The sequence below is a fragment of the Galleria mellonella genome, unplaced genomic scaffold, assembly GCF_026898425.1.
Source record: "Galleria mellonella isolate WM207_F2 unplaced genomic scaffold, CSIRO_AGI_GalMel_v1 utg173, whole genome shotgun sequence".
In the NCBI taxonomy this organism is placed as follows: Eukaryota; Metazoa; Arthropoda; class Insecta; order Lepidoptera; family Pyralidae; genus Galleria; species Galleria mellonella.
Genome location: NW_026442016.1, coordinates 7,817,932 through 7,831,262, shown reverse-complemented (window position 1 = coordinate 7,831,262; position 13,331 = coordinate 7,817,932).

Genomic DNA, 13,331 nt, shown 5'->3' with positions numbered 1-13,331 from the left:
TGTCTACAAAAGTAGAAACGTTTGGTCGTAAACAGTACAATAAAGTTTAGTAACCACTTATGAGAGAGCCACTATACTACCCTCGTACGTCACCGACTTCCGCCTATAAAACATCTCCTGTCCTTTCTTTTCTAATTTATTTAATGTTCACCCGACAAATAACATTACTAGATACTTCGAAAAAAGTCGGTAATTGTGCGTTCCAGTCATTTGACTCGATTCCAATCTCGAGCTCTGTTAATTACGAGCCATTTTAGGGGTCCTGCGGCCTATATATATTACGATATGGTTTTACTGTAGTAACTTAGTCAACCATTGCAAACTTAGTTATATCTGATAATTACCTAACTATATTGTAGCTTTGGATTTTATTGAAATGAAAATATATGTTACAACATAATGCTAATAACAATCCTACTAATGTAATAAGTGTGAAAGTTTATAAAGTTGTTTATATCATTGTTACGCAAACGGATGAATTGGATTGAATTAAAATTGATACATAAATTAACCACATCTCAATTGTAATCTTTAGGACACTTTTTATCCTAATTCACAAAGGCAAAGCCGTGATATGTAATTAGTAATACAAACTCAGTTCAGCAACAATTTTATTCCCAAACTATATCACAAACATAGTCACAATTTTGTTTATTGTAAGTTTTGTGCTTACAATAACCAATAGACGACTTTTTTTACCACAAATATTACTCTCATCACCGTATCGATTATTCAGACATAAACATGTTTATAATAATTACAATTTTCCATATTACATTCTTATTTTAATATACATAAATATTCGTCAAAAAAATAGATTGGAATATTATTTCAATATATTATCATAACATAATAAGAAAACTTAACAGCCCCATAGAATAATGATAAGAGGGTCCCCTACAACAAAATATTGAGTACAAGTGCAATGTGAGGTCCATTTTACTACCAAATAAATATATAATAGGTACTACCCATTTAGAGAACCAAGCCAAATATAAGCTGTTAACCCCTATTGAGTGACATCAAAATATGAGAATTAAACAGCAATCCTGCAATTTGTCGTATAAATCTGGTAGCAATCTACCCGCAATCTAAGTTTCAATTCTATTTCAGTGTGGATCTGAATATAAATTGAATTTGCTGGCACAATGGTGCGAGCATATTGTCCTCAGCAGGACTTCAGTGGAACCCGTTTGTGCTCGACAAATTGATTTATTAACCTGCCTGCAATTGAGATCGAAATATCAACCTACCAGAATATCAGCACATAGGTACCGATCTAAATTCTAAAATCTATAAAATAATCTTTATTATCCAAAATAAAATAATAAAATAAATTGAAATTTGCGAAAGATACCAACACTATTATACTATACCTTAAATTAGCTAAATAAAAACACCATTCTTCTGGACAAACACACAAAAAAACTAATAAACAAATAGTACCAGTATCTCGATCAATTTAACAGTGATGGCAAACAGAGACTAAAACTTATCAAGCGAGTAAAACAACAAACAGAATAGGCAATTTCAATACAAAGAGAATTCAAGTCGGTCTTATGAGTTGCGCAGAAATCATTCATGGGCAATAACACCCATTTCTGCTGGGCGGCACCTCAGTTATTGCCTGGGGATAGGATTATTGGCAAATTGTTCCGTTCGCATTCCGGCCGCACTCGCACATGAAATATTAAGCACCTATGTACCGATTCCGAGCCCCATAAAGCAGATGCTCGTACCGTAATAAATACGTGTTAAATACTCGTCTTCGATACATATTATCGTATTTGATTGGAAATTAGTGTTAATCGAACACAGTGGCTTTATAATAATTTCGAAACCAGTTTTTTTATTTCCGTCGAATAGTTAAATAGTTTACTAAAAGTATATATACTAAAAGTATGTATATATATATATAATTGTTTCCACAAAATAATGTAAATATATATACAATTATGGAGCTTAAAACTAAGTGTAACAATTTTTTATAGGCAAACACAACACATATTGATACATGTATAACAATAAGTACGGAGAAATATATATATATATAACTTACATCTATTATTAAATGCTTAACAACTAACAACTAAAGCCACCATATCCATAAGCAGATCCAGCAGCACGACTCATTTTATATATTATTTATAGATATATAAAATATAAAATCTAATTGAACGGTGTAAATGTGCATTATGTTATAACTAAACACACTGGTTATTAATTAATACAATAGCTATTTTATTATTTAGAGAAACACTAACTCGCTTTTCTAAATTATAAAACCACAAATAACTAATTAAATGTTTCAACACCTACTTAACATAAATCTTGAATATTGTAGCGCTAGAGATAAGGCGCCGATCGCATTTTCCACGAATATTTAAATAGGTGGCGAATATTTGCTCTAACTACGTTGTAACGGTCGATTCTTGCCTCGCGAACGGATGTTAAAAGCCATAAACCTGGAGATAAGGCTCTCAGCGCGGAAGGTACCTATATGAAGTAAACGTAGAAATAACCTCTATGTATGTACACATTAATATGTCACAATCAATATATATTACCCTGATGAAATTGAGATAGTCTAGAGGTATCAAACTATAGAAATTAATTTAATAATATTAAACTTTGAAACTATTTTACGAAATGAGATAGATGCTAAAGTGGGTATATTACATAACTTAGGTACAAATATAGATTCTAAAAATTCAAATATCCAGATGTTTTTACATATAAAAATTAACTAACTAATATTACGCTTATATTCATTGTATATATAAACGGGAAAAAATATTGGTTTTTCACGCATCTCTTATAAAGATATAGTTATAGGTATATTAAATACATATTATTTCTTGATATAATTGAAAATTCCCGGGATAAATGAGTATAAATATACAACAATACAAATATATCACCTAATTTACCGGCATTCAATTTGACACAGATTTTTATTTCCTTATTTCGAGAAAATATGTATCAGTTACAAAGTCATGTCTCAAACCAAAAATAAGGAAAATGAACTGAAAGCACTTCCTATTGTATTGTTTCTTGTCTTTGTTTGGCTATCTATGAATCCTCTCGCATACTACTTATTATTGAATGTCCTAAAACTCTGTTACATACGAAGGAGTTGGATACCTTGGAACACAGTATGCGTTCATTTGTACCACCATACAGTTGTTGTGAATATTTACCACTCTAGATAAATTTTATTGTTAAGTTTCATATATATTCGTCACATAATATATTTTAATGTAAAACTACCGATATAACTTACATGTAATTAGATTGATTCTTAGTCACTCATGACTAAGGATCACGAAGTGATTTCGAAACTAGTCGAGCTCTTTCGATCTAATTACACTCAAGTTAAATCTGTAGTTATTACATTAAAATTGTAGATAAATGATCATAATAACTTAGTCACTGTCTTTATTTATCATCCTTACGAATATTATAAGTGTGAACGTTTTTTTTTATAACACGGGGCAAAAAATCATACAGTTCACCAAATAGTAAGTTTATTTGTTGCCTTATAGCTTAACGACTTAACTAATCACTATGAAATTTGACATACACGTTCTATATAGGATGGACAAGGATACAGACTACTTTTTATCCCAGTCTGTAAATAATAATATCACGGTCACGCGGACGAAATCGCGGCTAAAAAAGCTAGTGGATAAATAAAAACTTGACTGTATTTACTGAACTTACTTTAGTATCATAATACTAGCTGTATCTCGTGACTTTGCCCGTGTCGAACAGTACATAAAGTACCCTATATATTAATTTAGGATATAACCTATCTCTATACCAATTTTCTCTCAAACTTGTTTAGTTTTGTGTTTTTAATAATAATAGTATAATTCCATAACAGGAGAATATTACACTACAATTACTCTTTTTTCTAACGTACATATTAAGGATTATTATGTTAGTAATGTACTCACAGCCTCATAGAAGTAAAAAAAAATAACTGTCTAGAACAAAACATAATATTAACTAATTTTAAATGAACATCAAATAGCCTTAGATTTATAACGAAAATATTTATTCATAACACTAGCAATATATTTCAAATCTCTCTCTCTCTCTTTGTCCTCTTCATTACTGAAGGTCGTGTCCTTGAAAGGTGTCTGTTGCCTCTCTTATGATGTTATTCCATTATGCACGGTCTTCAGTTTCTCGAAGGTCAGCTGCAATTGACAGTCCCGTAACGGCGGTTACTTGGTCCGACCATCGATTAGGCGATCGTCCGCGTAGTCTTTTTCCCTCTATCTTGCCTACAACCATTAGTTTGTCCAGATTGTCGGACTATCGTCGAGCAATATGACCGAAGTATCCAAGTATTTAACCATATATTTCAAATATAAGGTTAAAATTACAATACAGGTACGTTTGTTTTTAGAACTAAAATCAATTACAAAAAAACTTCCAGCGCAACCTATTCTTTATGACAGGAAGCGTTGTCGATCCTACCTCACGAGCGCTAGAGGAAATGAAAGTCATAAGTTCCCTCAAATAGTGACCGATTCGTTACATACCAAACATCATGCTTCGACGTTACGATTTTTTGAATTTGCCTACAAATAACATGAGGTTTTGTCCGAAAACAAACTATGTAGACTCCCCAAGGGACTTCGTAAAGTGGAATGGATAAAATGTGAATTCGCCCAAGTCATTTCCTGCTCAAGATTGTATACGTGTGTATATACACATTCCTGTACAATAATAATATTACGAGTGGGATCACGTGACAACGTCGTGGCCTAGTGGTTTACCACCCCAACTTTTAAGACACCAAAAATCGTAAGTTTAAATGCAGTATAAGCCGGATTTAAACTCTGTTGATGTCTTAAATATTTTGTGAAAATGAAAAATGTTCACCAACGTTTCAGTGGTCCTACTATTTTACTTCCTTTTAACATTATAAATGTGAGAAATTGTAAAGCTGTTTGAATTTTTGAATTTTTTTAATGAAATCAATTTTGTATAGAACTGGCTCATGTCCAGATTTAATACGTAAGATAAAAGGTTATCTGGAAGAAATTGCTTAGCGATAAATCCGCCTTCTGTATTAGTTTTCATTAATAACTGTATTTATTATTTTTTTACTTAGTATAATAAAGTGTAAAATGAAATAAATAATAATTTTCATTGTAATCCACTTGGGCAATATTTTTAACTATTTTAACCCCACTGAGATTGGAGGGAGAGGAATTATTGGTAACGGGAACATTAAGCCCCATTTCTAGCAATATACCCTGTCAGGTCGACCTCCTCGCGGTTCCCCCAGGAAACCATCGTGATTAATTCGTGTCGGATCTGTCACAATGGGCTAACTGACCTAGTTTTATCCTCAGCTATCATCCCTTACTAGTGCCCCGTCAGCGTATACCAATAGCGCAGGCGAGGCTACCATTCCATTCTAACCCATTTAAAAAAAAACCCACTAACATCAACCCTCGGCGATCTACTCGTATTAGAATCGTTCACCAGTAGGGGAACCTCGAACTACCCATCCAAAATTTCAATAGTGAGTATATATTATTTTCATTGATATTATGATAATGAATTGTATTTATATTTTTTTATAAATCGATAGAAATATACTCTTAAGGAATTCAAAAATAAAAAATAAAGACATAAAACGACTACAAAATATGCATGTATTTAGTTCTATTCTACAGACGTAATTCATATATTTAGAACCCATAAATTATTAATATATATTTTATGTATGTATCTATATCCACAATTAATATATATTTTATGTATGTATCTATATCCACAATTAATATATATTTTATGTATGATAAATAAACATATTTATTGGAGAAACGGTATTGACAAAATAGTTGTCATGTCAGCGTTGTAAACTGTTGTTAGGAATAAAACTGATCATAAATTTATAGATTAAAAAGCAATTGAAAGTACATATGTGTTTTGTTTAATACAAGATTTAAATATAATTTGGCTATACAATGATACCTCTATTGAACGGTATTACGTACCAGTTACGATGATATCTACTCTCAGTCGTACTTTTTGCCCGACAGCGATTCTGCGTGGCCGCGGCAGGAGATTTTATAAGGCATAAACCCTGAGATAGCGGCAGTAAAACTTGGAACTGAGGCAATATGCCAGCTCCCTACTGCCGGCCCTGCTTTGTTTTAAACCGAATAGGAGGATAACAATGTCTATACAACCACAAAATAAAATAACTAATACAATTTCACTCTCAACAAATCGCTGCTTTCAAAACAAACAACATAATAATATTTATGGATGTGTTAAAAACAGGAATACGAGTATACATATTTTTTATAAGTAGTACCTATAGTTTATGGGTTATGGACGCAGTCTTTTGATGTATTACCAATTTTTTTATTTTTGTTTTAACAATTAAAATTGATACACGATTATATAAGTATGTTAAACGCACAATATACGTGACAGTTATTATAATATATCAGCCGCTAACTGTCCACTGCTGAACATAGTCCTGTCTCATAAAGGGGGTTTTGCCAGTAGTTGCCACGATTGACAGGCGGATTGACAACCACATTTAGACTTTAATGATGCTTTAAGAGAGATCCTGCTACCCATCCTTCGACTATTAAGTTCTTTAGTCGTCTCTTACGACACCCACGAGAAAAGAAATGCCGGGACCACACGGTATAGTACTCGTACTTTATCCCAATTCAACAGTATATTCTATAATATATGGATGGACCCCATAATCCTACTAATGTTTATAAGTAACGTTAACCACGTTCCATCGGGTGACAAACAAAAAAATTGTACCGAATTTATAAATTAGATATAGGCTGTATCTTTTATGCACAAATATATACATAATTTCCGTTTGAATTATTTTATTAGTTGATAGTCAATTATTGTAATTTTAGGTTACTCGTCACTTGTTATGCTATATGGAAAAAAACAAATTGACAACAGGCCTCAGCGACATTATGCGTTCGTAATATTTTGATACCACAAATATAATATCATAACTTTTTATGGCAAAACCAAATAGTGTCATCAGTTTCCCGAATGGTCCTAAAGAAGTATCACTCTATTACGGGGGAATAATACCGTCCCTCCCAAATCCGTTTATCGCCTCAGTGGTAAGACTCACTGGGAGGCGTTTCGGCCTGTTTAGATACATTGCACTCGATATACTTCGCTCAAATAGCGTTTTCGCCTCCCTTTGTACAATTTTGTAGGGGCATTCCAACAACATAAAAACAAAATAACTCGGCGCAACAGAGAAACACGATTCACTGTTGTTATGCACGACGTACTTACCTACAGGACGTGTGAGATTTAGTCGTAAAATGAAATGCACCCCTAAATAGAATTGGAATCTAAAACAAATAAACAATAGTAATTTGTTATTCATATAAATGCAATATAAAAGAAAACAAAATTTTATCATCTATATAAAATCACATTTTACAACTATATTCTCTTATAAATAAAAATCGGTTGCGAAATGTTCGTAAGCTTATTTCGCTATTTTTTTTTTGATGTTTTTGTAATTATCAGAACAAGGTTTATATGAAAAAAATGTTTAAAAATCGTGCAGAAAATGAAAAACAAGTACACTCGTGCAGAATCGGGACCAGCAGCTAATATATAGATTCATTAAAAACTATTAATTATCACTTTAAGAACATTCACTAAATAATAAAAAAAATATTAAGAAATGTCTAGATGCATAATATATACAAAATATTAAAGCAACACTGGACAGGACGTTATGTTTACTTACGTGGTTCTATAGTAAGGATTTGATCCGCAAATTCTGTTCACATATTTTTAAACGTCTTCCATACATATGCTCAGTACATCTATATTTTTTTGTGTAAATGTTGCCCATTTAGGTTGCGCAATATATCCACCAATTCTGGAAAATTTCTGATAATACTTGTTCCAATCGATGGGTTTACTCCCATGATGATTGGTCCCATATTAATAATTTACAATAATAGAAATCGCCATTTTTCTTTACTTATAAAAAGGAATTGGGTGTATGTTTATCTTATTACACCATCTAGAAATTGTTACTTGACATATACATAGTTGCAGGCAAAAACTAATTTAGAATATAGTGAGATTGCTAATACATTTTGTCACGATTAAAATTGCTTTTTGGTTAAGCAAAATCTATTTGTCGTTATCACTGTCCTATTTCAATATAAAAAATACCGTAACATAGGAATGTAAAAATAGTAGCGATTCAAGTTATTCCACTTTTATCGATAAATTTGAACTAGCAGTGGTATATCGGTGAAAATATAAATCGACGGTATACGAGGCGTGACGACAGCGATACTAACTCCTGACTATGGCCGCTCGTAAATTGGGGAACCAACCGAGCACTAGCATTCGGTCCGCGGCCGACCTCCGGATTTGCGTACAAATAAAATGGGTACTTTATCAACCGGAAAATAAAATGCTGACCTAACGGAAACAAGGCGCGAAAGTAGCAATCTGAAAAGTATGAAACTTTCACTATGAATTCTGTTCGGTGTTTCAAGGCCCATAAATCCAACGGTACGCTTAAGAGCTTATTAATCTCACTCTGTAGCCTTGTCGTTTACAAATGCCATCTTAGAAGAACTAATTAAACGTAATAAGCTATTATTATTAAGCGCTGTACTGTAGTAATAATTTGTATATAGACTATTTATAAATAAAGTACAATTTTTAAAAGGAAACCTACAAATTTATATTACTTACCTGCTACTATTGAGTAAAGATATAAAACTTTGCAAACATATTTGTAGGGTTCAAACGTAAACGACTTAATGGATTTGAATAAAATTTCGTAAACAGATAGCCCATATTTTGGATTAACACACAATTGTAACCTAATTTTTTTAAGCAGAGGGAGACTTTGTACAAAAGTCGTTTGCTTGGGTACCTCTGTCCCATTCGTGTTTCAACCGTAAAGCAGTTCTGTTTGCATGGCTATGTCTCAGTTTGAAGGGTGGGATATGGCGTGAATTTACAGGGTACAGATGAATAACACCTGAATCCTCAGGAATGGCAACGCATAGGGGGTATCATGGGCGAAACAGTATACTCTGTTATGTCCATGGTACTGCTCATATCTATAGGCGACGATTGCTACTTTCCATCAGGTGGGTCGTCAGCTTGTTTATCATTCTAAGTTGTATAAAAAAAATTCAAAATGACAAACCGAAGGTTACATTTTAATCTCAAACTTGAATCAGCTAACAAATTGACTGCCCACTTCAACAAGTAACAACTTCAAATAGAAACAGTACCTAACATATACAACTAAACAGCACTATGGAAATTAAAGATTACGATAATATTATGTTAGGTAATAATTTACACGCTTGAAAAAGCGGAATAGGTATTTGGAACAACGTAATATTTAAAATTTATTGTAATAAATGAATTGATTCTTTGAGCACCAATTCATAGCCTCATTTCCCATACACGCACAATTGGTTTTACGGTATATAATTTTGTTGTCCATCAATCGTGTGGCTTATCTCACTATTTGTCCGGGCCCGCAGAGCCCACTTTACTTCCACGTAAAACTCGCTTCTCTACGATTAAAGATTTCATCCTCCGATATTGGACGATCGTAATATTTTAACGACGCCCCAGCCCTGTAGCAACTCCTTTGTTTTACTGCTCTTATTTTATTATTTATCGAAACATTTGATATAAAAGTACCATTATCTGCAATTTTATGTGATAATTTATTACCCGCACCAAATGTAACCTACCAATGTTACTTTGTATCATACATCAAATGGCAGGCCCGGCAGATTAATATAACAATAATATGTTTATAATCCTTATTAATTACAGAAGATTTAGATATATATAAACCTATATATATATATATATATATATATATATATATATATATATATATATATATATATATATATATATAATATTAACTAGTGCAGATTTATTTATTTAATTTTATTTGTGCTTTATTTTATTCTATTCTCTTTATGTAGAACCCTTTCAGTCTCTATAGAATTTAAGTTGTCAGTTTAAAAGAAAACGCTTGTAAGCAATAAGACGGGCTCTAAAACCCATCTGTATTATATAATAATTTATTCATTGTTTTATTATAATTGTCTTTGTTCCCTTTGTTGTATCAGTCTTCTTCATTGTTTAATTATGTTTTTCGCGACTGAAAGCAAATAAGTAAATGTAGGTAAGCAAAAATTTAGTTATAGGTATTTAATACTGTTCTTTCAAGTATATTTACCTATACAAGTAAAACTAAATCATAATGTATGAAAAAATAATCTTAAAATTAAGTGTTTCTTAAACTTAAAATTAGATTTTAATTGGCCACTGGAACTATTACACAGCACTAATTTAAAAAAATTCTTTCGGTCGGGTGTTGGGAATATATATATATATATATCTTATCAATATTAGTATATAGGTATGTATATCAATTATTACTAGTACCGCATTCGAGTATTCTAACACTTCTCTAAGGATGAGTGGGAGAAAATACTTTTAGTATTAGTAAATGTATGTACTTGTACTAATTACTAAATTAATTAATTTACTATAACATTATTATTTAGAATACTGGATGATAAATTGAATACAACGATGGCTAGCTCATTTGTCACAATCTTGGAGGTATTCCACATGAAAGGACTAATCTGTTCGAGATATCTACAACCGATTCTACATATTTGTCCCAACAAAGTTTTATTTATAGTTCGACAAAAACAACTAAACTCCTCGGTAGAATAATAAAAAAATGCATCAGAGTTTAGATAATTAGTAATCTACCCATTGAGCTGTACTCATTGATAGCGACTGGCAAGATCAAATATGGCTGATTACAAAGAATTTTAAATTTCACAATAGTCATCAGTAGGATGATTTTGTTGTACATAGATATATTAAATTTATTCGTATTTGATCACAATATTTGTTATGTTACAAGCAAACAAGATATCCTATTCACTTTATCCTCTAAAGGTATACGAATATAGTATACGAATTAGTAAACACAGACGCCGTTAAATTAATCTAAAAGGTGGTCACTTTCATATTGAATTTATTCGCCCACAATGTGGACAACTCAAGAGCGAAGTCCACCGCAATTAACGGCAACAGTCCACTACAGAACCTTTGACTACACCATCTCGGGTTACAGTCATGAGCATATCTATTTATATTTACTCGTATATACTAGCTATGCTCGCATCTTTCTCCATTCCAAATACTCCGTGCATACCAAATTTTAAAACGATTGGTTTAACCGTTATGACGTCAAGACGTAACAAATATACTTTGACATCTATAAATGTTAGTAAAGAGATACAAATTTAACACGATCCATTTTCAAACTATGCTAGTTTGAAACATATAGGTACACATACGAGTATAAGGCAAATACGTGCCTCGAGAATAAAATACCATGTGAAAAGAATGAGTACGTGAATATTATTTATGACTCAAAGAATACAATGTTTACGTTACCGATAATAAGATTGATCGTTGAGCACGATAAGTGTCCATTTACTGCAAACGGTAACTGCTCTTAAGTCGTATGTGGGTACTTATTTGCCAACTTGTTGTGTATTCGAATTCACAATGAATGAATGTATCACACTGTTGCTGTATTTTTAACTTTACAACGAACCGCCATTACTATTCTTCCATCTTAATTGCAATTCCTCAGTTTTCATTCAACTTTTCTTGAGTTTTCTTTCAAGTTTTCTATTTTTAGTTACAATTCCAGACGTAATCACCGATACCTATTGTCAAAAAAGGACAGCCTTTATCTTATTTATTAACTACCGTCTAAATATACCTAAAATGTTAATTGTACGAGCTTATATTTCCTTTGGTAGTCTACCATTTTCAACAAAAGGTAATTTTCATATTCTTAATATAAATAGGACCTATATATTTATCTATCAGCTTCCCATTAAAAACCCTAGTTTAAAATAAAGTAGTAAAATATCTCACAGAACAACCCAAAATACCTAAAATAATTTAGAAAAATCTATATCATGACTAAGTAACGTTAAATTTTTTTTTCTTTAGTAACGTTAAATAACGTAGATACATTTCAAACAATCGTCGTAAAGTTTGGTATACCAAATCTCACGATTGGTTGAACTGTTAATCCGCCAAACGCTAACAAACAAGCAAAGCCACTCACATATTTATAATATTACTAGCTTTTACTTTTACATACTTTTTACCTTTTTTTACCCGCGATATCGTCCGCGTGAACGGTATATTATGTTTATTACAAATTTCATAGCAATTTGTAAAGCAGTTAAGGCGGTAAAAGGTAACAAAAGAACTCATTTTCACATTTACAATATTAGTGAGGATAAATAAGAATTTAACCATTTACGAAGTTTTTATTTCCTTTATTACCGACGGACATAGACATAAATATATATATCAAAAGTAGTCGTTACCGTTTTATTATGTTAATGTTATTATAGCTTGTCTATTTTGTCCCTAAAAGCTAGAGAAACATAGTCACAATTATCCTCCATTCCCGATTCATTCCATACATTTTAATTACTGTCTAGTGTAGCATTAACCCAGAATTATATTACTGTACCGTAGAGTAGCGTACCGTATCGGTACAACGAATATTGCCGTCAATTCCGTCGATCATATCTTTATGTTAGTATTGGGTTTACATTATTCTTGTATGTTCTTGTTTAACGAAATGATACCAGAGAATAATATAATCCTACGATAGACTGATATTACACAGTCATATTACGTGTACGAAGAGATGTACCTAATAGTATTTCCCAGCTCTAGATTTTATCACACATACGAGGTAAGCGAATGGAAAATAATATTACTTTTTAACCGACTTCAAAAAGGAGGTTATCAATTCGGTTGTATTTTTTATGTTTATTACCTCATAACTTCGCAAATTGCAAACTGATTTGGAATTGCTTTTTTATCTAAAAGGATATACTTACAAATTGATCCCACAGAAATTTTATCAAAATCGGCTCTGTAGTTTTATTTTTAAATAAAAATATCTGGTTTTTCCACAATTGAAGTTGATTTTTTTTATGGAATACAATCTTAATTATGTACTTAATTACACGTGATTTTCATTAAATTTGGTATTCTTATCTAATATTATAATTCTATCTAGGAGCAAAACAACATTTACCAGGTCCGCTATTTAAATGGTAAAAAAATACATATTAATTAGGATAACAGGCGTACATATATACATATCTGACAGACAGATGTTTGTATGTATGGACAAAAACGTTAATAATAAAATTGCAAATTAC